This window comes from Odocoileus virginianus, chromosome 28 (assembly GCF_023699985.2).
Source record: "Odocoileus virginianus isolate 20LAN1187 ecotype Illinois chromosome 28, Ovbor_1.2, whole genome shotgun sequence".
NCBI lineage: Eukaryota > Metazoa > Chordata > Mammalia > Artiodactyla > Cervidae > Odocoileus > Odocoileus virginianus.
In genome coordinates this window covers 15,804,897-15,821,904 of record NC_069701.1, presented here as the reverse complement: position 1 = coordinate 15,821,904, position 17,008 = coordinate 15,804,897, and the positions used below count along the sequence as shown (strand labels likewise).

Below are 17,008 nucleotides of genomic sequence, written 5' to 3'. Positions count from 1 at the left end.
AATGCTAAGAGAAGCTCTTTTTCTCAATACTCTTGATCCTGAGTGATGATTTATTAACACTTATTTATTCATGGTGTTGTGATGGAGGACAGTCTACGAGATACAGAGCTGGTGTCTGCCTCCAAGTGTACCTGTAATCTCCAACAGCACAGATAACCAAGAGAGGTTTGGATAGAAGATACAGATAAAACATTAAGAGTAGGTAAGATTAAATACTGACATTCCATTCAGACAAGACTGAGTACATCAGAGCAGAGGAGAGAAAGGACAAGGGAATGTTAAGGGAGTATAATGGTTAGAAAAAGAGGGGCCGGAGGGAAAGCAATGACAAGTTTTTTGGGAGTCTGGAAAAGATAAAAACACAATCAAGCATAGCAGCCTCCACACTGTTAAGCAGAGGGGAATATTCTGAGAGGTCACAGAAGGGGACAGGCTTTGTGCTAAGTGATTTACATGCAGTCTCTCATTACTGACTGCGATCCTGTGAGGTAAGAGTCCTTCATCCCATTTTATGGATAGCGTAACTGAGGCTCAAGGGAGTAGAAGAATTTCATAAACATCTCATGACACTCAAGTATTTCCAAACTCAAAAGACTGTAAAGCCTCAATAAAATTCTGTAGAGAGGTTGGTCATTTTCACTTATGGTTGTGGCCAGTTAATTCAAAATCATCCATTTTATAGCGATGTGCTGGAGTCAACTTCCATCAGCTCATGAAAGATGATTGTTAAATTTTCAGTAATTCTGCAACTCAGGTGACTTCACCTTAGTAATCTGAAATCAGTTGGTAGGAGTATTTACATCACAGAAACTGGCAAATTCTATAAGTCAGGGTATCTTCTTTGTTTTTTTTCTCAGAACCTGCTGTTAAACGTTTATCAGCATACTGCTGGTTGAGAATCTTAAGAGACGGAAGGGAATGATTTTTATCTCACTTGCCAGGTCCCATCCAAGTCCTACCTATGGGTTCCAGTTGGACCGTGCTGAGAAGCGTTCTGAGACTTCTTTTGTGTTTATGTACTGTAAACAAACTGCTAAAACCGCAGCGATGTTTGTCATGGGCAGAGAGGGGGAAGTGGCAGCAGTCGTTCCTTGTACCTTCCCCCTCTGGCACAATCTAACGCTTTAAATCTAGAGATCCAGAGAGGGAAGGTCGTTTACCTGAAGCCACCTAGTGAACAGGGCAGAGCTGAGGCTAGACGTTAAATACCCTGATTTCTTGTCCAGTGGTCCTTCCAGGCCGGCACAGAGAGGGCGAAGTTGAGGCACGCTCACTTAGCTGGCATTAATACTGAGCGGCATTTAGAGACAGTGACCGCCAAGTGGGAATGCTGCGGAGGGCACATGGGTATACGGTGACGGGTGAACTGAATGAACTGGGTCTCTCGGCCCTGAGAGTCTATGACGCTAGGTTTCCAGGAACTCTATCTATCCTCATACACACCATCTTCCTGACCACAGAAACTACTACCAACCTAAAGTGTGCGATTTTCTAAGAATCTTACATGACTTAGCAACACCCTGACAACCACCACACTGTCAGCAGTTGAGAGATATAGAGATTATACTTAGAAGGTGATTTTACCAGAAAACAGGAGCTGAATAATGCGATGAATAAAAAAGAAAATCCACAATTGCTTATTCCTATGAATTCCACTAGTAAGTTATTCCTAAAACATTTCCACTCATTTAAACACGGTATTTTTTTAAGTAATAATGCTCAAGAATTAAGAGGTATAAAATGGCAAATAGAAAAACGTCTTCTTCCACCCTAACCCCAGCCATCCTGCTTTCTGCTTTGTAGAGATAATCACTCTTATGAGTTTCTCATGTTTCATTTCAGAGATATTTTATGTATGCAACAGTGAATATGTATAATATGTCCTTTTCATACAAATGGTTGTATACTATGATTCAGTATCATGACAGATAATGTAACTGAGGCTTATTTTTTCCACTTAAATTAATCTTGGAGCTCATTCTGTATTAGTACCCAATAGCTTCTTCATTTACTTTCTATGGAAGATGCTTCCAACCTCGTGAGACAGTCAGGTAAATGTCTTATTTAAAACCACCACAACCTGATGCCAGAGGAAGGCCAGCAAATACAAACACCATTCAAATGAAAAAATTACTTAAGCTCATGTTGAAAAACATTTCGGGGCATTTTGTCTTTGTATTACTTTAGCTTTCCTTGTAAAAATGAAATGATACATCATGGTCACAGGTCAATAAAGTAGTAAATGCCTTTGAATCAAATTTGTACAGTATTTTTTCTGTAGGTTAAAAAATCTAAATGAAGAGCTAAAAACTAAATTATGGTCATGAAAGTGTTCGGAAGGGCTTTCCTATAGGAAAACAAATTGTTACTTTAAATTAGCTTTGTCTTATTCTAAAAAAGATTCAGACTATTTATTTTATTATTTGCCTGTGAGGTGTCTACATTCTGCTCTGAGTTTCCTGAAGTGCTTGAGCTTGTCAAGAGCAACAGTTTGTTCATTTTGTATTCTCAGACATAGACAGAGACACCAACATAAACAGTGACCTCAGTGATTCTTGTTGAACAGATGAAATGATACAATAGACAATACTCAAATCACTTGAGAACTCAGTTTGCTACCCTGAAACATGTCCAGAGAAGACACAGTTCTGACCCAGTGAGATGAAGGCTAAGGAGAAACTGAATAGAAATGTATCTGGGCAGAGGACCCTGTCTATTTAACCACAGTCTATGCTCAAGATCATTCCTACTAAGCTCAAACGCAAGTCTTGCTTCAGTCGTGTCCGACTCTGCGACCCCATGGACTATGGCCTGCCAGGCTCCTTTGTCCATGGGGATTCTCCAGGCAAGAATATTGGAGTGGGTTGCCATGCCCTCCTCCAGGAGATCTTCCTGACCCAGGGACTGAACCCGCATCTCCTATGTCTGCTGCGTTGGAAGGCGAGGTTTTCATCACTAGTGCCACTTGGGAAACGACACCTCTTCTTATTCAATACAATTCTACAAGTACGTATTGAGCATTTGTTCTGGGGCCACAGTGGGAACTCGATACATCTTTATCTGGGTCAATTTTTAATCCCTATATTATCATCACTTCTGTACACACCTAATTCCCACCACAGACTGAAACTCTAAGGGATCATGATTCAATCACCTTTGTATCTGAATATGGAATGGGATGGCTGGGCATTCGAAGTCTAATATATGAGCAGAATACAGACCCATGTACCTCAAGCTGGGAATCAGCAGAGAGGGGTGGGGGCAGGGGAACATAAATGATCCAGGGATGTATCTTGTGGAAGTAATAATATCAGAGATGAGTCTTAAAGGATTAAAAAAAAAATTCCCAAAAGCAAATTCTAGAAACAAGAGATCAAAGATGGAAGAAAGAAAAAAAAAAATACTCTGAACATAAAGGGGAAGCCATCACCATCAAAAGGCATGGAGGTAGCAATACTCATGAAGTGTTCAAGAAACACTTTACTACTGAGTGTTTCTAGAGTTGAGAGTGTCTCGGGAAAAGAAGAGAATGAAATAGTAGGTTGAGTCCCAATCATAAGGGGTCTTAGATCATTTAAGAAATAAAATGGTGGGGCCCCAAATTTTGAGTAGAAAAAATATAATATCAGGAGAAAAATTCAGGATTTAAGAGGAAGACAGAGCTGGGATTATATCCTAAACTCTTAATCAACAGCACTTGAGACTCTGGAGAAGTAATTCAATTCCTTAGTATTTCCTTTACAAGGTGAGTATAATACATACCTTACTAGCTTGAAATGAGGAAGAAATGGATGCTAATGAGCTTTATAAACTGGCAAGGGCAACATAAATATTAATTGTTGTTACAATCATAAATTGTGCTTTGGAAAAAAGTCTTATACCCTTGTTGAAGATTTGTTGGATGTGATAGGAAAACCTAGAAGTGGAATAGATAGAAAATGGTGGTGGCGCAATCATTTGCTAGTGCAGATGCAGACAGAAGCCCTGCTCCTTCATCTGCAGATGCAAGATGAAGATGAACCCTGACCTTAAGTTCTTCCTGGAGCAAGACCCTCAGGAATGAAAGGATACACATATTAACCTCTAGACATTCATGATTCCAACAGACTGGACAAAATAAATCCTGGGTCAGTGATTTCAATGGGATGACAAAATCAATTTCCTGTTGCAGGGTATTTACTGGTAGCATTGCATCTGTAGTCTTTCCAAACATCAGTCCATTAAGCAATCAGCCAAAAACACTAAGTCAGAGGGAGTCTTAAAAAGGACATTAAGTGTAAGATGCTACTAACAGGGGAAATTGGTATATGTACTATACAAATTATAGTACTCTGTACTATATTCTCGATTTTTCTACAAATCTAAAACTGTTTGAGGAAATAAAAGTTGATTTTTTAAAAGTACAAGTTCAGAGTTTTTTTTTTTCCCCCCTATAGTAGCCCCAAACTGAAAACAATCCAGGTATCCATCCATAGGAAAACAGATCAACTATGGTGTGTGCATGCAATGGAATACTACTAAGCAATAAAATGGAATGGGCTATTAAACAACAACATGGATGGATTTCAAAAGTATTATGCTGAGTGACAAAAGACATACACAAAAAAGCACATATTGTAAGACTCTATTTATATGAAATTCCCAAATAGACAACAATAATTTACAGTGGGGGGAGAAATATCAGAATGACGGTTTTTTTCTGGAGGGTGGGGGTAGGAACTATCTAGAAAGGGCATGAGAAAGCTCTCTGGAATGATGGTAATGATTTATAGATTTATTGGTGCTTGAGTTATTACATAGGTATACGCCTACCAGTTATCAGAGAACAACCACTTAAGATGTGGGCGTCTAACTCTGGAAACTTTCAGTTCAGTTTAGTCTTCAGTCATGTCCGACTCTTTGCAACCCCATGGACTGCAGCATGACAGGTCTCCCTGTCCATCACCAACTCCCAGAGCTTACTCAAACTATGTCCATAGAGTCAGTGATGCCATCTAACCACCTCATCCCCTTCTCCTCCTGCCTTCAATCTTTCCCAGCATCAGGGTCTTTTCCAATGAATCAGTTCTTTGCATCAGGTGGCCAAAGTAAACTTTACCTTAAAGAAAAATACTGAACAACTACTGAACAAATCCTGGACTTTGGTTAATCAGTTAATGATACACAAGCTGAAATATTTAGGGTAAAATACACTGATGCCTGAAATTTGTTTTAAATGCTTTAAAAAATAAGATGAATAATGGATTGACAAACGGATTGATAGGTGGATAAATATGTGATACAGCAAGTGTCGTAAAATATTAACAATGGAATCTGGATGGTGGATATATGGGCATAAACTGTAAAATTCTTTGAACTTTGCTATATGTTTGAAATTTTTCATTAAAAGGTTTTGGGAAAAATAAAGAACCTTTTGGGGTCTTGTGTCTGGGTTGGGTGATTGAGAGAAAGAGATTATATCTAAGCTTATCGGACCACACTTCTAGGCTCCTAAAATTAATAAAAATCCTTTACACTTAACTCTTTACATGAATACACACAGTGTTTGTATATTTATCCTCACTTTATCCCTCAATCTGATTTATGTATCTTTCACCTGTGTTCCTTGAGAACATCTTCATTTCAGCATTTGTCATGATTTCCTATTTTTATTGTGTGTCACGCTCCTGGGCTATTGAGAACTCCTTAAAAGCAGCGTCCTGCCTTTCTTTTTTGACTTCGTGTTCCCTTTGCCTGTGACAATATCTGACATATACATACAATGCATTCACCCAGCATTTTTCGGTATACCCCATGAGTTACAAGGAGAGCCGACCAGGTCAACCAATCTCCTTTGAAAGCTAGGTGGAAATATAGACAAGTTCCCATAGAGACATGCATCCAAAACATATTCTATGGAAGTAATTCTGCACTTGGAAGAGATCAACTAGATGGAGAAGGACCTGTATTTCCTCTTCTAGCTTTTATCCTGACATATTGCTACCCAAAATGCTTCCTAGATGAAACCAGTGTGGCATATACTGTAGGCTGGCTCACTCCACTGCCATCCCACCTCCTTCTAGTTGAAAATAGTGGAAAACTAAAAAATGACTTTACAGACTGCTGGCAGTTAATCTACCAATTATGCGCATTCACACAAGACAGGTAAGCTGGAAGTGGGGTGACTGCCACTTGCCTCCTCTTGGCTATTTCTTGTGTCCTCTGGCAAGAAAGTACACAGACATTGATACCACAGTGTTTATGAAGCGGAGGCACTTCTCCGTTTCCTGAGTGCCATGGGGCAGTTGCAGGAGCTTCTCAAGTGTGACCTCCTAACGGCCAGATCACAGCAATGGCGCAGGGGGAGAGGGTTGGACTGATAACTCCGTGGTATTCTAGGGGTGGGGAAAGAGTGAGTATCATTTCTGGAGTCCTAGACCAGAACACACAACTTCAGTTCTTGCTAACATTTGGTAAGCATCTACTACCTATATTAAATTCCTTCCTGTTCAAAGTATCTGGAGTGGTTACCATTTCTTGCACTAATCCCTGGGTATAAAAATCAAGAAATAAGTTTGAGTTTAAGGGCAGGCCCCTGTGGATGGGAAAGGGGTTGCACTTCAGGGTTTTTGCGAGTACCCATTCAAGGAAGTGGTGAACCCTACTGTGCACTGAACACTTGGCTAGTGACTGGCCCTCAAGAAACAGTGGTTTGCTTTAGGTAGAAGATCCATGCAATCATGTGAAAGAAGAGGTCATAGTGATGGATGTTTAAAAGAAGGAAGAATGATCAGAATGAGAGGTCTGATGAACTGGGTGGCTTTAAAGGGGAGAGAAAATGCTTAGCCTGAGACCTCAAACCAAACAGTAACTAAAATGGTTATTAGGATTTTATGCATAGCACAGTCACCTCCATTATCTCCTTTAGCACTCCTTTCCCACCATCCACTCCCATTTCTGGGGGTTAATATTTGAGTGTTTCCTTTTTCTCACTTAAACTCTGGAACACCCTACCAAGTGGGATCTGTTATTAGCTCCCTGACTTGCCTGAGGTCTCACAGTTATTAAAAGAGCAGAGCCAGCACTCAAACTCGTATCTTTTGATCCAAATCCTACATTCTTAAGGGATCACAAAGCCAGAATTTCACTTCCTCAGAAGACATAACATGTTTTAAAACTAACACTGTACAAATATGAGGAACTGTTATTCTTGTCACGGAAAACCTTTCTCCAAGTTTGAAGTCTTCAAGGTAAGAGGAACAGTGTCCAACTGGTTTGGGCCCTGGAAAGGGACTGAGAGGTCCTAGGCTGGCTTAAATCAGACCAAACCCACAATGGACGAAAGCAGTGAGGGGCAGAGAAGGAAAACCAGTTGCTGCCACTACTGCGTCCTCACTAAGACAGCTCTTTATCGCCTATATCACTGTTTACAGCTCGGAGGACACTATCCGGGCCTAATAAATGAAAGTATCCATTGGGAAGGGGAAAAACACACATGCCCCCTCCACATACAAAGGGACACTTGTGTTGGGCAGTCTCAGAGGCTGACACACACCAAGGGTCTGCCCCCCCTCCCCGCACCCCGGGAAACAGACAAGAAAGGCAGCTTTCTGGTACCCACAAAGGGGGTAGGCTGTGGTAGGGGAGATAGCACACACTCTCCAAAACTGCTGACTTGATTCATCCCCAAGTGACACAATGCGGAGAGGAAGACTTCAGGAAATGGGCAGATTATGTCCAAGAAAAGATTTCCTGCAAGCAGTTAACGGGAAACTAACATGAAAAGCAAGGACTAAAAATACACAGGCTATTGGAAGCTAGTGGTGAGGCCCCAGGGCCCCGCAGTTCTTCAAGAAGTGTCTAAGGAAGCTACTGGCTTGGAACTCTCCCCGCCCACGGGCCTAGGAAGACCAACTTGCCACTGGTTTTATTCCCCAGAAAAAGCTCATCAGGCTCCCGGTGTGATTTAAATTTCGATCTAACATTCATCAAATCCTCAATGTATTCTAGGCTCTCTGTTCATGTAAGTCATTACTACATAGAAGGCAAGGGCCCTAGAGTCTTAGAGCCTGACTCAAATGACAAGTGAAGGGGATAGGCAGTGTAAATGATATTCAATGCCTATGCGAATTTCGATTATCAAGGAATAAACCTCACAACATAAGACTTAGAAAGATGTAAAGGGTTGGCAAACCTGCCGGGAGGTAGCTCTGGAATGCAGGAAATCTATTTGTACTTGAAGGCATTTGTAATGACAGATCAAAGCTTGGCTTCAACAGTGAGAAAATGAAAATGCAAACTGAGGAGACTAAAAATTAGCTATTACAGGGTGGTGTTTGATTTTTAAGAAAGAACATTTCTGTAGATGTTTAAAGGCAGAGGCAGGCCCATGGAGTTCCCTCCGTGCCCTAGGGCCTGAGCAGAAATTTGAGGAGACAGTTTGTTTTCAGAGTCTTCTCTTTCCCCTTCTCTTATATTTACTTCTAGAAGCCTAATTTTGCCAACTCTTTATTGAGCCCCAGCATCAGAGTACCCCCTGCAGCACTGAACAGCAGATCAAGAATCTCAGCTTAAAAGGAAAAACGCGTTCTGCAAACATCAGAGGCAGGAGGGCAGTGCTGGGCGCCCTGGGACACTAGCATCACTTTTGAAGGGTGTATCACCCTGCTGTCCCATGAGTCCACCCCTAATCAAACAGTTTACAAGTCCTCACACCCAGAACCTGAGGCCCCGACCACAAGAGGAGAATCTTATCACCAGTCATCTTTTGAACACACAAACACATATACTTTCAGGTTTATGATAAATACTCTGAGACCAAAAATCTTTCTGTGCCATATTTTTGTACCCAATGGGAGCCAGATGTGAAGGTACACTGGAAAACAAAACGTAGGTGGTCCTACGTGATTAGTGTCTAGGGAGGCTGGGCAGGGAGAACAGAAAGTTGTTTTTGCCTTTTTTTTTAACCAGGGATGATGATCTAAGACTTCTTTTGTTGTAAAATCCCCTGGATGCCTTTGTTGTTGCTGCCTCAGAGGCCTCTGAGCTCTCCTTCTCTCCTAAATGCGGCTCCCAAATCCTTTGGATTATCCGAACCATCACTTCCTGCATCTCTGTGCTCCTTTTCAGTCTTATGGGGATTCTTTTAAGGTCTACAATCCCCCAAGATGTCATCCTCAGCTTCCTCTTTCCTTACTCTCTATACTCCTTGGTAGTTTAGATTCCACTCATTGCAGAGAGTTCTCCTAGACTTACCTTTCCAAACTATACTTAATGAGCTAAAGGGCAGCTGTGAGTAGAATTGGCACCTTTACCTCCGTTTGATACCTTCTTCCTATTATCTGTATCAGAAGGAAAGGGGAATTATTTAACTGCGGCCCCGAATCTCCTAAGCCTTGGTGAGCTGCTTTATTATATAGATAATGAGAACTTTGTGTTTTGTCTCTGTGTGTCCGCACATGAAGTCTGTTTTCTAACTTGGAAATGTGCATACGGCACCTGTCATTTCGTCATGTGTGCATGTTTGTGTGTGCTCAGTCGTCTACGACTCTTTGAGACCCGACGGGCTCACAGGCCCCTCTGTCCATGGAATTCTCCAGGCAAGAATACTGGAGTGGGCTGCCATTTCCTACTCCAGGAGATCTTCCTGATCCAGGAATTTCTTGCATCTTCTGGGTTGGCAGGCAGATTCTTTTCTGCTTTGCTACCTAGAAAGCCCATATCTAAATAACAAGCATCATCAAAGAGTGAAAACTGGACAGGAATTAAAAACATGGGAAAATCAAGTGGCCAAAGGGTGAGACAAACATGGTGCTAAGAAACTCTTGGTTTTCGTACCATTGGAAATAAAAAAACAAATCGGATCAGTAACTTAAGAAGTGACATAGATTAAACTAGAATATGATTCGCGACTACTCTCTGCTTCTAAAATCGGAGTCATGATTAAGAGAAGAGAGCCACTGGATCCACCTGCTCAGAGTCTGGCTGTAACTCCCCCGGCATCACTTCTGAAGACTATGGCACTAGCCAAGGACGATGCTGAGAGAATACGGGACCCGGCAATGGGGCTCCCCAATGAGCTTTGCTACTAAACACTCCTGTGAAGCATTCACTTAATATCTTCAAGTTCCAAGATCCCTACACATTCTTAGCATGTGGTCTCCACAAGAGATCAGGTAATGATTCATACCTCATTGCAGATTTCAGTCAATGGGTTTGATTTCCTTATCCAATACTATTTGCCTCTTAAGCCAACTCTCCAAAAAGTTGTAAGGACAGTGGCGGAATATACAAAAGGCACCAGAGAAGCAATCCTGCAGTGGTTTCCTTTGGTTGCAGTCTCACACGTGGCAGTGAGGGGGCAGGGCCCTAACAGAAAGAAAAGGGCAAAAGTCCTCTCAGCGAAGTCAGAGTCAAGACTTAGTTCAGAAGAGGCTAGAGAGTCATAACATAGTACATTGGGGAGAGATGATATACTTCATCCCCTGACAATTCATACTGCTCTCTTAGGAGGAAAACAGCAACAAGGCGGAAGCTGGAGAAAATGGTGGGGGTCTGAGCAAAAGAAGATAAAATTCTTACCCACAGAAAAGCATAATTCAATCATATTCTACCGCTCTACTATATCAATCCAGCTAATGGTGAGAAATAGGAAATGTTCTGTCGATCAAAGAATAGCAATTGAGTTCCTCCCTACATTCCATTTCCTTTTCCAGAGGATCTTCCAGACCTAGGGATCGAACTCACATCTCCTGCATTGCATCTGATGGCTGAAAGGGAAGATATTTACCCCTGAACCTCCAGGGAATCCCCGCTTCATGCATTCCAGAGGGTACCTTCTATGCAAACTCTGAAATTAAGGAGCTCAAAATCTAGCTAAGAATCCATGTGTATTTTAAAAATATAAGCATCAGATAAACATTATAAGACATAAGTGATATCAGGAGTTTAGAGCAGTGAGCAGCTGCTGTGCTTCTGGGTGGTCTCGGAAGGCTTCATAAGTAACAGACCTGGAGCTAGGCCAGTCAATGTCAAGGCTTTTATGCTGTCTGTCCTGGCTGACCTTTATTCTTTGCATCAATCAGCAAGGAACTTCTAAATATGCAACAGTAACAGAAGCCACCAACAAGTTCATTACATGAGTAAGTAAAAGTACTTTGCAAAATATAAAATTTCATATCACTTGAATCTTTAGAAGAGTAAGATTATTTGTCACCATCAGCATAATAATAGCACTTAACAGATGCAAACTATTATACAAAGGATGGATAAAGAAGGTCTTATGGTAAAGCACCAGGAACTATATTCAATATCCTATGATAAATCATAATGGAAAACAACATGAAAAAGTATATTTATATGTATAACTGAATTACTTTGCTGAACAGCAGAAATTAACCTGTACATAAATCACCTATACGTCAATAAAATGTAACAAACAAACAGCATTTAATGTTAATTGAATGTTGTGCCAGGCATTACATTATTGACTGGAAACATAATACCTATTTACAACCTCTGTCTTCCTTTATTATAGTCTAGAAAAGCAGAAGGCTTGCTTTCCTAGCCTTCCTTCTAACTGTGGGTATCCAAGTTTTACAATTATGGACAGAAAGACACAAGCAGATATCTGCTGAGGGCTCCTGAGAAAGCCTTGGATTTTCATGCGACCATAAGGTTGAAAGCCAACACATGATGAATGGCTGAATGGGAAGATAAACAGAATAAACATCCTTGATCACAACACTGAGTCTCTAAACCAAAGGCAGAAACTTCTTATCCTAGACCTGTAATGTGGTAATAATATTCAACATTATTAATGAACATGAGCAAAGTCTGGGAGATAGTGAGGGACAGGGAAGCCTGGCGTGCTGCAGTCCATGGGGTCGTGAAGAGTCGGACACCACTTGGCAACTGAACGATGACAATGCTATTTAAACCCCTACCAGTCAGCTTAATAAACGGAAAATATTCCTAACATACTTACCATATGCTTAGCGAAGGTTATAGAGTAGATAGGTGACAGAAACAAATTTGAAGCCCACGTCTGCCAGACCCAAAGCCCTGACTCTTAACTACTGCACTAACAAGGGTGTAAGCAGTGTAAGCAGGAAAATCTGGGTCTCCCAATGACCAATCCTGCGGTTGTTTCAGTTGGAGGAAACTTTGCATTCTGGGTACATCTTAGTGATACGTTTGAAAGAATAATGGACACTACATTCCTTGGCTCTCAGTTTAGGAGTAAACGGACTCAACTTACTGATTTATACCAGTTATCTTCTCCTGATTCCCTTCCTGACAAGTCTATGATTTCCTTCCACTCTGATTTTCTTTCATGTGTGAAATCCAGAAAAACATTTACCTGCAGAAAATTTTCACGTCCCCTTTCTGTTTTTCTGCACCCATCTGGACTTTGGAGATGGCCACAAACGAATTTTGTCCTTGTTTTGTATACAACAGACAAGTATCATTTCCACAAGCATCTGATAACACTTAAAAATAAACAGCAGACTGTTTCTGGAGCATCACTTATCCCCTTATCCAGACCAGACTGGAAGATATTTCAGAAGTATCTCAAAAAGCCTAAAACAACACTGAGCTGACGGGGACGGGGACAGTGATCAGCTGCTGGCAGCTTGTTAGGGTTTTCATGGCTTCACTTGAGAGTGAAACGTACTCTTCCTCTGCGGTTACGACTCGTCATTAACAGGAGGATTAATGGGGCTGCTTCGGCTGTCATGGAAAGCTTAAGACACATTCTTTATGTGGATCCCTTCTCTGCAAAGCTGATGGGTCACCTCCCTCAGCCAATTAGCTAATTGTCTGAAATCACTCCTCATAGATCAAGAAACACTGTCTGGTGAATGAACTCTGTTCATGCAAAAAGCAAGAGTCTTTTGTTTCCTGTTGAAGACCCTATTCAACTCCAAGGCCCCTTCCATCTATAAAATTCTAAATTCTACAAATGTGAACAATCAGTTCCAATGAATGAATCTTTCTGGCTTTATGACAAATGAATGTTTTGTTTTGTTTTTTAAAGCTATGGGGGCTTTTTTTTTTTTAAAGAAAAAATTATCTTTTAAATGCAGCTTCCTAACTGTCCCAAGTGTGAAACAGTCAATCAAACCAGCAGCAGTGGTGTTGGGCATCATTGGTTGTTTCCCTCAAAGCTTGTCAGACTAATGTCATCCTGGATGCTTTGTCTTCTGCTGACCAAGCAAGGTCCTCCCAGAAAATCTAGACTGACTTCTCAATTCTAATCAAAACAGAGCATCAAATCCTAAAAGTTCAGGGCTATCTGAAAGACTGGTAGCTGGCTCTCACTACATAAACAAGAGTCAGTGGCCCCTTTTTCTGTGGCTAATACTAGAAACTGGAGACAATTTCCATCTTTGGCCTGCTGGGGAGAAGATGGGCTGAGAATCAGTCACCTTGCATTGGGTGGCAAGACACTATTTGCATACTCTCTCTCACTGATTCTTATTTTCTTTTTCCAAATACAGTGCTATTTTACTCAGGTGCCATTCCCCCTAGTACTTAGATCTGTTTCTTCAAAAGTCTAAAATCCCACAAGTAAAGCACAGAAAAAAGGGAGAGCCCAAATCTCCCGCAACTGAGAATATTGGAAAAACTTTACTGGAGATGTAAGAGCTAAATTAAGGATGGACAGAATTTTACTAAATATAGATGAAGGGAGGAGTAAAAGAAAGTTCCCCGGGAAAGAGATAATGGAAAGAGGACATCTCATGTAACTGACACCATGCTTTCATATGAATTCTTATCTATACCTTATAATGACAATGCTGGAAAAGGCGGGTTCTCTCATAGCCTTTAAACACTTGAAGAAATCTACCCCAGGTTATGAAGTGAAGAGGAAGTGAATCTAGGTCTCAAACCCAGATCTGGCTCCCAATCATCTCTTTCCTACCACACCAATGAGGAATAGCATGCAGAGGTGGGAAAGACGTGGCTTATTTAGGGGATGTGATATGAGACAACGTAGCAGGCAAGGTTATGGCAGCTTCTGAGCACCTTCTCTTTGGGAGTCACCCTTTAAAGAAAAGAACCCCATAAGACAGACCCTACTAGTGCTTTCAGGTATAACCACAGTGAAATTGTTAACGCTTGACAAGAGAAATCAGACAGGTAGAGAGTAAGGTCATGTCTTTTAGGAGTCATGGAGCTGACACTCTCATTCAGGGCCATCATGGTTGCGTCTTTCATCATCTCCACTTGGCAACATATTCAGATTGAACCTTAAAACTACCTGAGCCTTGATCCCAATGTGTACTAGTGATGCAGGTCAGCATATACAAAAGGCAGTGGTTATTCAAGGGGATGACATGGTTATTCAAGGGTATTCAAGATATCCTACATATCTACATTTTGAACTCTACATGGATCCCCCACAAATATCTCATAGTCTTTTCCCACTTACCAACATTATGCCTTTTCCTATTTCTCTATTCACAGGCTCTAAAATAAAGGCTAATTCATAGAAGTTGCTTATTAGAAGTTTACTGAAAAAATGATACATAATAGGCATTCAATAAGTACTTGTTGAGTGAATAAATGAACTGGATGTGTCTGTTAGCAGTGGATGAGAGATGTTAAGCCACAGACTCAGGGTCTGGGGGACAATGTAAAGTAACCTGGTAAACACAAGCTAGAGCCACCAAACAGGCTGGGGGCGCCCTGAATGCCAAGCATCGGAGTTTGACTCTTTTAGGCAGTGACAAAGAGAGTCCTGAATGGTGCTGAGGATGACAATCTCATGCATGATGGTGATGGTGGGGGAGGCAAAACCCCAAAACAACTCCAGATTTTTGGTTAACAGCCTGAAGGAACCAAACACTGTTGGGAAAACAGTGCACTCTCTGAAGGAGAGGGCCAGGAAGATGGAATGAAACCAGAATCCTTGTCTGTCTTCACTCACAAAGTTCCTCACCTTTCCATGATGATTGAGAAGATCTAATTCTCCTGCTATTTTCTCTTTATTGTCATCCTTACCCTTTGTCTCAGTTACTTTTCTCTTCGGAATCCTCTGACCACTCCTCACATTCCTGATGCAAGTTACCATTTGATTGGATAAATGTAATAATGTGTCACAGCCTCAGAACTGTTTAAAATGCCTCAGAATTTCCAACCTATGTGGGAGAGAAAGGCCAGCGTAAATATATTGTGTTCTTGTCCCTCTGGACAAGACAAACTTCGCCTACTCAGTTCTGGCCAAGAGCCAAGGCTGAGTGAATTGCTTTCTTTCCGCCTACCCTACTAAAGCAAAGCAGAAATAAACACAGGGAGTATCTCACTGCTCTTTTGAGTAAGAAGGCACCTGCCTTTTGTTCTCCAGATGAGCCTACAGGCTGGTGAACACCATTAACTGTTCCGCCCAGAATTTACCCGCTGTCTTTGCTTAAGCTCATCCTCACACCTTCAGGACCCTCACCACTCTCCCGCTGTGCTGAAATTACGCTCCTCCTTCAAGATCTACCTTAAACTCTACCTCTATGCTGTTCTCTTTTATCTTTTAAATGAAATGCAAAACCTTCCCCAGGTAAACCCCCTTGACACCCTGTCCGTTACAAATCACAACAAGACTTGTGAGATAGTTTCTGGTGAATGTCTTCTCTCTCACTCTATTCCATTCATAAGACATTAGCTTTGAGGCCAAGGGCTATGTAATTTGGACATCCCTTATGGTTCCCAGTGCAGTGTTTGTACTTAGTACAAGTAGAAAGCTACCAAACACGTGCTGAAATAAATTAATGAAATTATTACTTTCAGTGAACTTCCACACACATTACTTCAAGGCATGATTATGCCTACTTTACAAATAAGAAAATGTAGGCCCCATAAAAGTGATTCAGAAAACAGACTAAGTTTTCCGCTGAAGCTGAGATAAAAGGCCCACGTAAGATGATGCAGATTGACTCTAGACACTTCTTGGATAACTGCTCCCATCTTCTATTGAATAACCCACTGAGAACATAAACTGCTACATTTTCAGGGAATAAGTTTGTTGATATGCATATCGAGTCAAAAAGAAATTCATGCAATTTGAACCAGTACGTCTACTTCCAAAAATTCATCTTAAGAAAATATCTAGAGATACACATGAAGAGGACCACTGCATTGTTGTTCAAGACAGTAATAAAAATCTGTAAAATCTATTGCTTCCCAATTGACAGACTGAGAATAAGTTTGTATCTCTTTCTCCCCAAATCCCAAAGAAGCAACAGGGTATAAATTAGTACTTGTGGTTAGGGTAGAGAAAGAGAAATAAAGGGAGAAAAAGGAGCAGATCATAATTTTTTTTAACACTTTTAAAAGATGAAAAATAGATGTACCTACATAAAACCCAAGTGAAAAAAGGCCAGGCAAAGAAACATGGGGAAAATTGCATGCAGTACTCAAGGCTGCTCCTCAGTGGGGCTGGGAAAGGTTCCTTGCTGGACATTAGAGCATCACTGTCCAACAGAAATGTAATGCAAGCCACATACATAACCCTGAAATTTATTTTTACATTTAAAAAGTAAAAAGAAGTAGGTGAAGTCAATTTTAATAATGTCAACTACTAATTGGCACTTGCCATCTACCTCTACAAGGATTCAGTAACGTGCTGCTGTAGCCGCTGACTTTCAATACCCCCTGCAAGGAGTTCAGGGTGCAGAAAAGAAATGAGGCACTCTTTGCTCTGGGAAAAACTGGCACAACAGGTCTCCAGATAGTTAGGTATTTTCAGGAGGCAATTTTATGAGTCCAATTCTTGTATTTCCTATCCAGAAAAGCACTAAACTCCTTCATGGTGAAGACTACTCCTCACGACCGGCAGAAACCTTCTGCAAAAAAAAATGCATGCTTGATTCCATGTACTCCCCCTTCACCAAAATCATATATATACTGACCTGTACCTTACCTCCCTGGCGCAGTTTCTCAGAGCTATATGAAATGCTGTCTCCTGGGCTATAGTCTTCATATTACCCAAATAAAACTTAACTTAAAAAATGCACAATGTGAGAGCTGCAAG

General features: G+C 41.1%; 1 protein-coding gene across 6 annotated transcripts in view; it reads right to left on the bottom strand.

Moving 5' to 3' along the window:
- The window catches only part of GAB2 (GRB2 associated binding protein 2), a 183,141-nt gene that overhangs the window by 100,163 nt on the left and 65,970 nt on the right, over nucleotides 1-17,008 (bottom strand). The gene's annotated exons all lie outside the window — the stretch shown is intronic.